Source organism: Mastomys coucha, unplaced genomic scaffold (assembly GCF_008632895.1).
Source record: "Mastomys coucha isolate ucsf_1 unplaced genomic scaffold, UCSF_Mcou_1 pScaffold5, whole genome shotgun sequence".
Classification (NCBI taxonomy): Eukaryota; Metazoa; Chordata; class Mammalia; order Rodentia; family Muridae; genus Mastomys; species Mastomys coucha.
Genome location: NW_022196911.1, coordinates 103,200,120 through 103,206,998, shown reverse-complemented (window position 1 = coordinate 103,206,998; position 6,879 = coordinate 103,200,120). Strand labels below are relative to the sequence as shown.

General features: G+C 44.6%; 1 non-coding gene across 1 annotated transcript; it reads right to left on the bottom strand.

Annotated features, from left to right (window-relative positions):
* Positions 1-1,156: 1,156 nt before the first annotated feature.
* Trnar-ccg lies at positions 1,157-1,229 on the bottom strand. Its single transcript has one exon. It is a non-coding gene; the product is annotated as a tRNA-Arg (tRNA).
* Positions 1,230-6,879: the final 5,650 nt, after the last annotated feature.

Sequence of the window (6,879 nt, the reverse complement as noted above, 5' to 3'; positions counted from 1 at the left end):
CTGGTTTACAGAGTGAGTTCCAGGATAGCCAGGGCTACACAGAGAAACCCTGTCTCGAAAAACCAAAATAAAAAAATAAATAAAATAAAAAATAAAAAAAGGTTTGAATTTGGTGCTGCTGGAAGGATGGCTTAGCGGTTAAGAGGATCAGCTGCTCTTCAGGAGGATTCAGGTTCAGTTCCCAGCTCCTGTATGGCAGCTCACAACTGGCTCACAACCACCTGAAAATCAGTTCCTGAAATCCTGCTTCTCACTTCCAAAAGCAGTGCACACAGGTGGTACACATAAAAATAAATCCTTTTGTTTGTTTTTATTTGAGACAGGGTTTCTCTGTGTAGCTCTGGCTGGGGTCAGGATGGGAAGGGGGTGTTATGAACACAGATGCCTATTGGAAACGCCAAGTGAAAAGGTCAGTTTGGGTTAGGTTTTGTGTGTGTGTGTGTGTGTGTGTGTGTGTGAATAGTAGAAGTAGTAGTAGTAGTAGTAGTAGTAGTAGTAGTAGTAGTAGTGAATGTGTTTTGTTTGTTTGTTTTTGAGCTGTCTCTCTGTGTAGCCCTGGAACTAGCTTTTTAGACCAGGCTGGTCTTGAACTCCCAGAGATAAGCCTACCTATGCATCCCTGAGTAGCTGGGATGAAAGGCACACGCCACCACGCCAAGTTTATTTTTTATTTATGCCTCAGAAGTGCGAAAAAAATAAAATAAGTAAAAATCAGTTTCAAGAAGAAAACAACAACAACAACAAAAAAAACATGCCGGGCGGTGGTGGCGCACGCCTTTAATCTCAGCGCTTGGGAGGCAGAGGCAGGCGGATTTCTGAGTTTCGAGGCCAGCCTGGTCTACAGGGTGAGTTCCAGGACAGCCAGGGCTACACAGAGAAACCCTGTTTCGAAAAGCCAAAAAAAAAAAAGAGAGAGAAAGAAAAAAAAACGAATAAAATCTACATATATACATAGAGTTTTTGTTAATTATACCTCAAAGTTAGACAATTCTTTTAAAAGAACAGGCATGCTCTTAAAGGACACATTTTCTTACTTAGAAGCTGTGCGTACTTTTTAAATATTTAGCAGCACCTCATTATTAATATAAACAGATTCCGACAGGAAGGCAGAGAAACGAAACAATGGAGTTTTGTTTCAACAAAAGAAACAACCGTGCGACCCAGATGGGACTCGAACCCACAATCCCCAGCTCCGGAGGCTGATGCCTTATCCATTAGGCCACTGGGTCACCACAGGATCCGGGTCCTCACTCCCTCTCCTTACGTGATTTGTTCATCGCAGCCCCACCCGCCGCACAGCGGCTTCGCGTTCTTTGGCTGGCGATGCCGAGTGCGCTTGCGCACTCCCTCTCGCGCCGCCGCCCCGGCAGGAATCTCACTGCGCCTGCGCCACAGCCAAGGCTTCCACTCTTTTGAGATGCTCTGACTTGGGGTTCTTCGCCCCACAGTCCTGCTTTGGGGAGGGTGCGTCCGGCTTCTCAGAGGGTTTTTTTTTTTAGAAGCAAGCTCTCGATATTGGCTCGTTAGGCTCCGCAGGGAAACTTTAAAACAGTCTCTGCTGCGCCCTCCTCCTCCATTCGAATTGGCAAAGTCCCGGGATCTTTCTGTCTCAGACACCTTAAACTCCCTGGGCTTTCCAGCCTCGTTTCTCTTTCAGCAAACATAGACCTGGTTACCTATTATGTGCTGTGGACTCTTGGAATATTCAAGGGTGAACAGACTCTTCCAGCCCAGCGGAACTTCTAATCGGCCCTACTTCCCAACACCCGGCTCCCCAGCCCTCCCCCCCTGCCCCTAGATGAAAAAAGGACACAAAGACAGGGTCTCTAGATACAAAATAATATTTTTTATTTTTTTCGCCCTATACCTAGGTGTCAGATGACTACTTTCTGGTTTCATGAAATGTGTTTGCTGCATGTAAAATGCCGTATTGTAGGTTTTTAAGACCACAGTTTCAGAGTTCCTCCCTCCTCCCACTGGGAGGAAATCCCTGTTCTTTGCAATGTAAGGATACACGTCTACAGGTAATTCAAATGTGCTGGTTAGTTTTGTCGACTCAGGTTAGAATCATTTGGGAGATGGACCTCTGAGAATATCTGCGAGGGTTACCTAGATTACATATGTCCGTGTGGGAAGACTCCCAGGTCCGCTGTGGGCAGGAACAACCCAGCAAGGGGATCAAGAGTGGAGAAGCTGCGTGGCCTCATCTCTGGTTGGGAATGTGACTGCCCTCACTTCTCCACGGTGACGGACTGACTGTACCTTGAACTGCGAGCTTAAACAAACCCATTCTCCCCGAATTGCTTCTCTCCTGGTATTTCATCACAGTAACAGGGAAGGTAAATAAGACAACAGAAAGTCAGAAGTGCTTTTAATTTTACTTTGTTAACTAAACGTCTGATACACCTTTCCCATTTTGAGTGAATGATGGTCATTCCCTCTTTTATTACCTGTAGCCTGTATGCCCCTATGCATCTGGGCCTTCTTAAACACCAAGTCTTATTTGGTGGTTGCTAATTTGCCTTGGTGTGTGAGCAGTATCGGGCTGGGCCTTTTCCCGCCACCAGCAGAGGCCTTGGTACATTTTTTCCCTTTTTCTTCTATGCAGATGCAGCCCTAGGAATCTTGGGGACCACTGTGTAGATCAGACTGTCCTCAAAGGGGTTTCAGACTCAACAATCCCACTCTGTGTTGTGTTTTATAAAAAGATATACAGAGAGAGAAGGACTATGTTTGGTGGATAAGCAATCAGGTGTGAGGGAAGCGGGTTCCTCTGCTGATTCATGCTGAGGCATCCCTTCCCCCTAAGACCAGCCACTATTCAGGGTTTGGGGAGGGGAGTAGAGACAAAGAAAGGCAGAGAGAGGGGGGGGAGGGAGAGAGAGAGAGAGAGAGAGAGAGAGAGAGAGAGAGAGAGAGAGAGAGAGAGAGAGAGAGAGAGAGAGAGAGAGATAAAGAGGTCAGTCATGAGCACGTGAAGAGGGAGGGGGAGGGGACTGGAGTGAGAGAGGGACAAGAGGATGACAGAGCAAGAGCAAGAAGGCAAGAGAGAGAGGAGGGGGGCAAGCCGCCACTTTTATAGTGAGTCAGGCACACCTGGCTGTTGCCAGGTAACCGTGTGGCAGAGCCTAGACTAACTGCCAACATTCCCCCATTTTGGTTTAATTTAAAAAAAAAGGAAAAAATTAGAAAGATGTGATGGTGGAATAGAAATAGGGTTCTTGTTATTTTTACTTCCTGCTGATTTGGGGGCAACGTGTCTCTGGGGAACCTAGGAAAATGGGTATGGGGATGTTGGTCCAGTCTTAGGAGAACTGGCTGTGTTCTTGCTGTCCAGGGCCTGTGGAACAGTCTGTGGATAGATCAGAAGGAGCAGGTCTGTGTTTATGACAGGAGATTGGAGTATGGGGGTGAGGGGGAGGTGCCTCTCTGGAGCTGTCCTGGATGTAGTACATGCCTGGACTTGACAAGATGCTGAAACACACACACACACACACACACACACACACACACACATTATAGGTAGAGAATAAAGTATGCTTGGGATAAGGAAATTTTTTCTTAGGTTTGCATTTGAAAGTACATTTGAAAACCTTAGGTCTTGGTGGTTGGGGGAGAAGTGAACCCCAATCCCAGAAACAGGAGAGGAACAAACACCACCCTCTGGACTAGGTAGTAAGTGGCAACTAAGGGTATTGATTAGCAACAACACTCTGCCTCCCCAGTGCTTGGATTTTAAGGCTGTTACAGCACATCTGGCTAAGTCTCAAGTCTTTATTGTTGCTCTGTTTTTAGGTGGAATAGTTGGATTAACATTCTGCCTGCCTAAATCTCAACTTATTTATTTATTTTTGGTTTTTCTTTTTTTGTTTTTGTTTTTGTTTTTTGAGGCACGGTTTCTCTGTGTAGCCCTGGCTGTCCTGGAACCCACACTGTAGACCAGGCTGGCCTCGAACTCAGAAATCCACCTGCCTCTGCTTTCCAAGTGCTGGGATTAAAGTCATGCACCACCACTGCCCGGCTAAATCTCAACTTTTGAGTTAGTATTTTGACAAACCAGGATGTATGCCTAAGTCATTTCTACCAAATACCAAAATAAAATGGTTAAGTGATTAAGAGCACTTGTTGCTCTTGCAGACAAACTGGATTTATTTCTCAGCATCCACATGCTGGTTTACAACTATAACTCCAGTGCCAAGAGATCTGACTCCCCCTTCTGACCTCTGCAAGCACCAGGCCCAGGCAGTCCATGGTACATAAACATATAGGCAGGCACTCATAGATAAATAAATAAACCCTTTAAAAAATGAAGAGAGGACAGAATTCTCAGAAACATTCTCAGCTTCTGGAAATTCTCCCAGAAAAAATTTGCATCAAGTGATAAATTTGTTCCAACTGATAAACTCATATTAACACATTGTTAACTAAAGTTCATAACTGACATTAGGGCTTGCTCTGTGTATATTGTATGGTTATTACAAATGCACACGGTTGTGGGGCAGTGGTGGCACATGCCTTTAATCCCAGCACTTGGGAGGCAGAGAGGCAGGTGGATTTCTGAGTTCAAGGCCAGCCTGGTCCTCAAAGTGAGTTCCAGGACAGCCAGGGCTATACAGAGAAATCCTGTCTTGAAAAAACCAAAAACCAAACCAAACCAAAACCAAATGTGCACTGTTATGTAGTTTCTACATTTGCAGGAATTTTTCATGGCCTTAAAAGATGCTGCGTTTAGGCATGAGGTGGTTCAGCAGTTAAGAGCCCTCACTGCGTGTGAGTTCTGGAGTTTGCGTCCCAGTACTCAAATAACAATCAGAACAACTTTGAAAACGCAAAGAGGGGCTGGCAAGATGGCTCAGCGGGTAAGAGCAAGGTCCTGAGTTCAAGTCCCAGCAACCACATGGTGGCTCACAACCATCTGTAATGTGATCTGTGAAGAGGTTCTGGGGTTTCTAAAGACAGTTAGAGTATACTTATGTATAATAAATAAACACATCTTTTTGTTTTGTTTTGTTTTGTTTTTCGAGACAGGGTTTCTCTGTGTAGCCCTGGCTGTCCTGGAACTCATTCTGTAGACCAGGCTGACCTCGAACTCAGAGATCCACCTGCCTCAGCCTCCCAAGTGCTGAGATTAAAGGCGTGCACCACCACCGCCCGGCTCAATAAATACATCTTAAAAAAAAAACAAAACAAAAAACAAAACCAAAAAACAAAAAAGAAAAATAAAAAAATAAAAAGAAGAAAGTGCCAAGAACCCTATCTCTGAGGGGAGTGAAGACAGGACGATTTCTGGGACTTGCTGCCTTCCAGCCTAGCTGAGATAATGTGAAGCCCAGATTCAGGAAGAGACCCTGCCTCAAAGGAAGACATTCAATGCCGCCTTCTGGCTTCCACTCATGTGTAAACACACACACACACACACACACACACACACACACACACACAAGCAGATAAACAGTTAATTTTTTTAGACATATTTAATTTCTGTGTATGTGTGTTTTGGCTTCATGAATGTATGTGTATCATGTGGGATACGCATGGAGGTTAGAAAGGAGCATTGGATCTTCTGAAACTGGAGTTGGGGATGGCTGTGAGTGGAACCTCGTGGGTTCTGAGAACTGAACCCAAGTATTTTTGGGCGGTGGGGTGGGGACCCAAAGGTGGGAGGGTAGACCTGGGAGGAATGGCAAGGGACTGTGATATATGAAAGTCCTCCAAAATTAATAAAAATATTATGTTTGGGGAAAAGAAAATTTATTTTTATTTATGTGTCCATGTGGGGGAGGTTCACGCATGTCACATGTATGCATACCACACGTATGCAGGTTCCCTTGGGCATAATAAGGGAGCTGGAGTCACAGGCAGTGGTTATGAGCCACTGATGCAGATGCTGAGAACTGAACTCAGACCCTCTGAAAGAGCAGCTTGTATGCCTAACAGCTGAGCCAACTCTCTGGCTCCTCCCCATAGGCTCACTGTAGAGCCTGGGCTGCCTGGAACACACAGAGATCCACTTGTCTCTGCCTCTAGATTGCTGGGATTAATTGCCCCACCACCTTTAGTTGTCAAGGCAACTTTTGACGTTATTCTTGTGTTTCAGTGTCTTTTCAAGGGTTAGTACAGTTGGCTTGGTTCCCATCTGTGCTTTGTTGTCTCTGTAAACCGGGGACAAATCACTTAAGACTTTATGACTTCATCCTATCTGTGACAATTAATAAACACATAGCACTGAAACACTTTTGGGAACACAGTACTCACTGTTTTCAGGGGGACGGAAGCTCAGTTTAACACTGTAGCTGACATGCACCGGATCACTAAGCATAAACTTCAGAGATACACTGGTGGATTTGCCAGGGTATTGGTTAGAGCCCTCAACGTTTTTCCTGCAAGTTCCTTATTTAGAGTCATAAGATTCAATCTCCTTTCAGAAGTTGTTCCTACCTCAAACTAAACAAAGGACATAGGCTTCCCAAGTGGATGAATTTAGGTCATGTGTCTGTCCCTGAACCATTCACAGTAGCCAAGGGAATGCCTGGCAGTGATTGGTTGAGAATAGATTTCTTCCACATTCTTGTGTTTAGCAGGTCAGATTGGGAGCAACTGCCTGTGAACTTCTCGGCCACACCAGAGAGTTGGCACAAATGCCTGCGAGAACAGACAAAGCATACTGCTTGCATTTTTTTTTTTTTGTACAAAATAAAATGATTACAACTTTCCTAAATTAAGCAGAAAAATTGCAGAAAAAGCACAAAAAAAATGGCTCATGATTCTGATGCTTATAAACATCTTTGATGTTTGAAAATAACAATTAGACTGCAAACATGAATATGTACCGATAATAAAATGGAAATCGAAATATTCTTTTTTTTTTTTTTTTTTTTT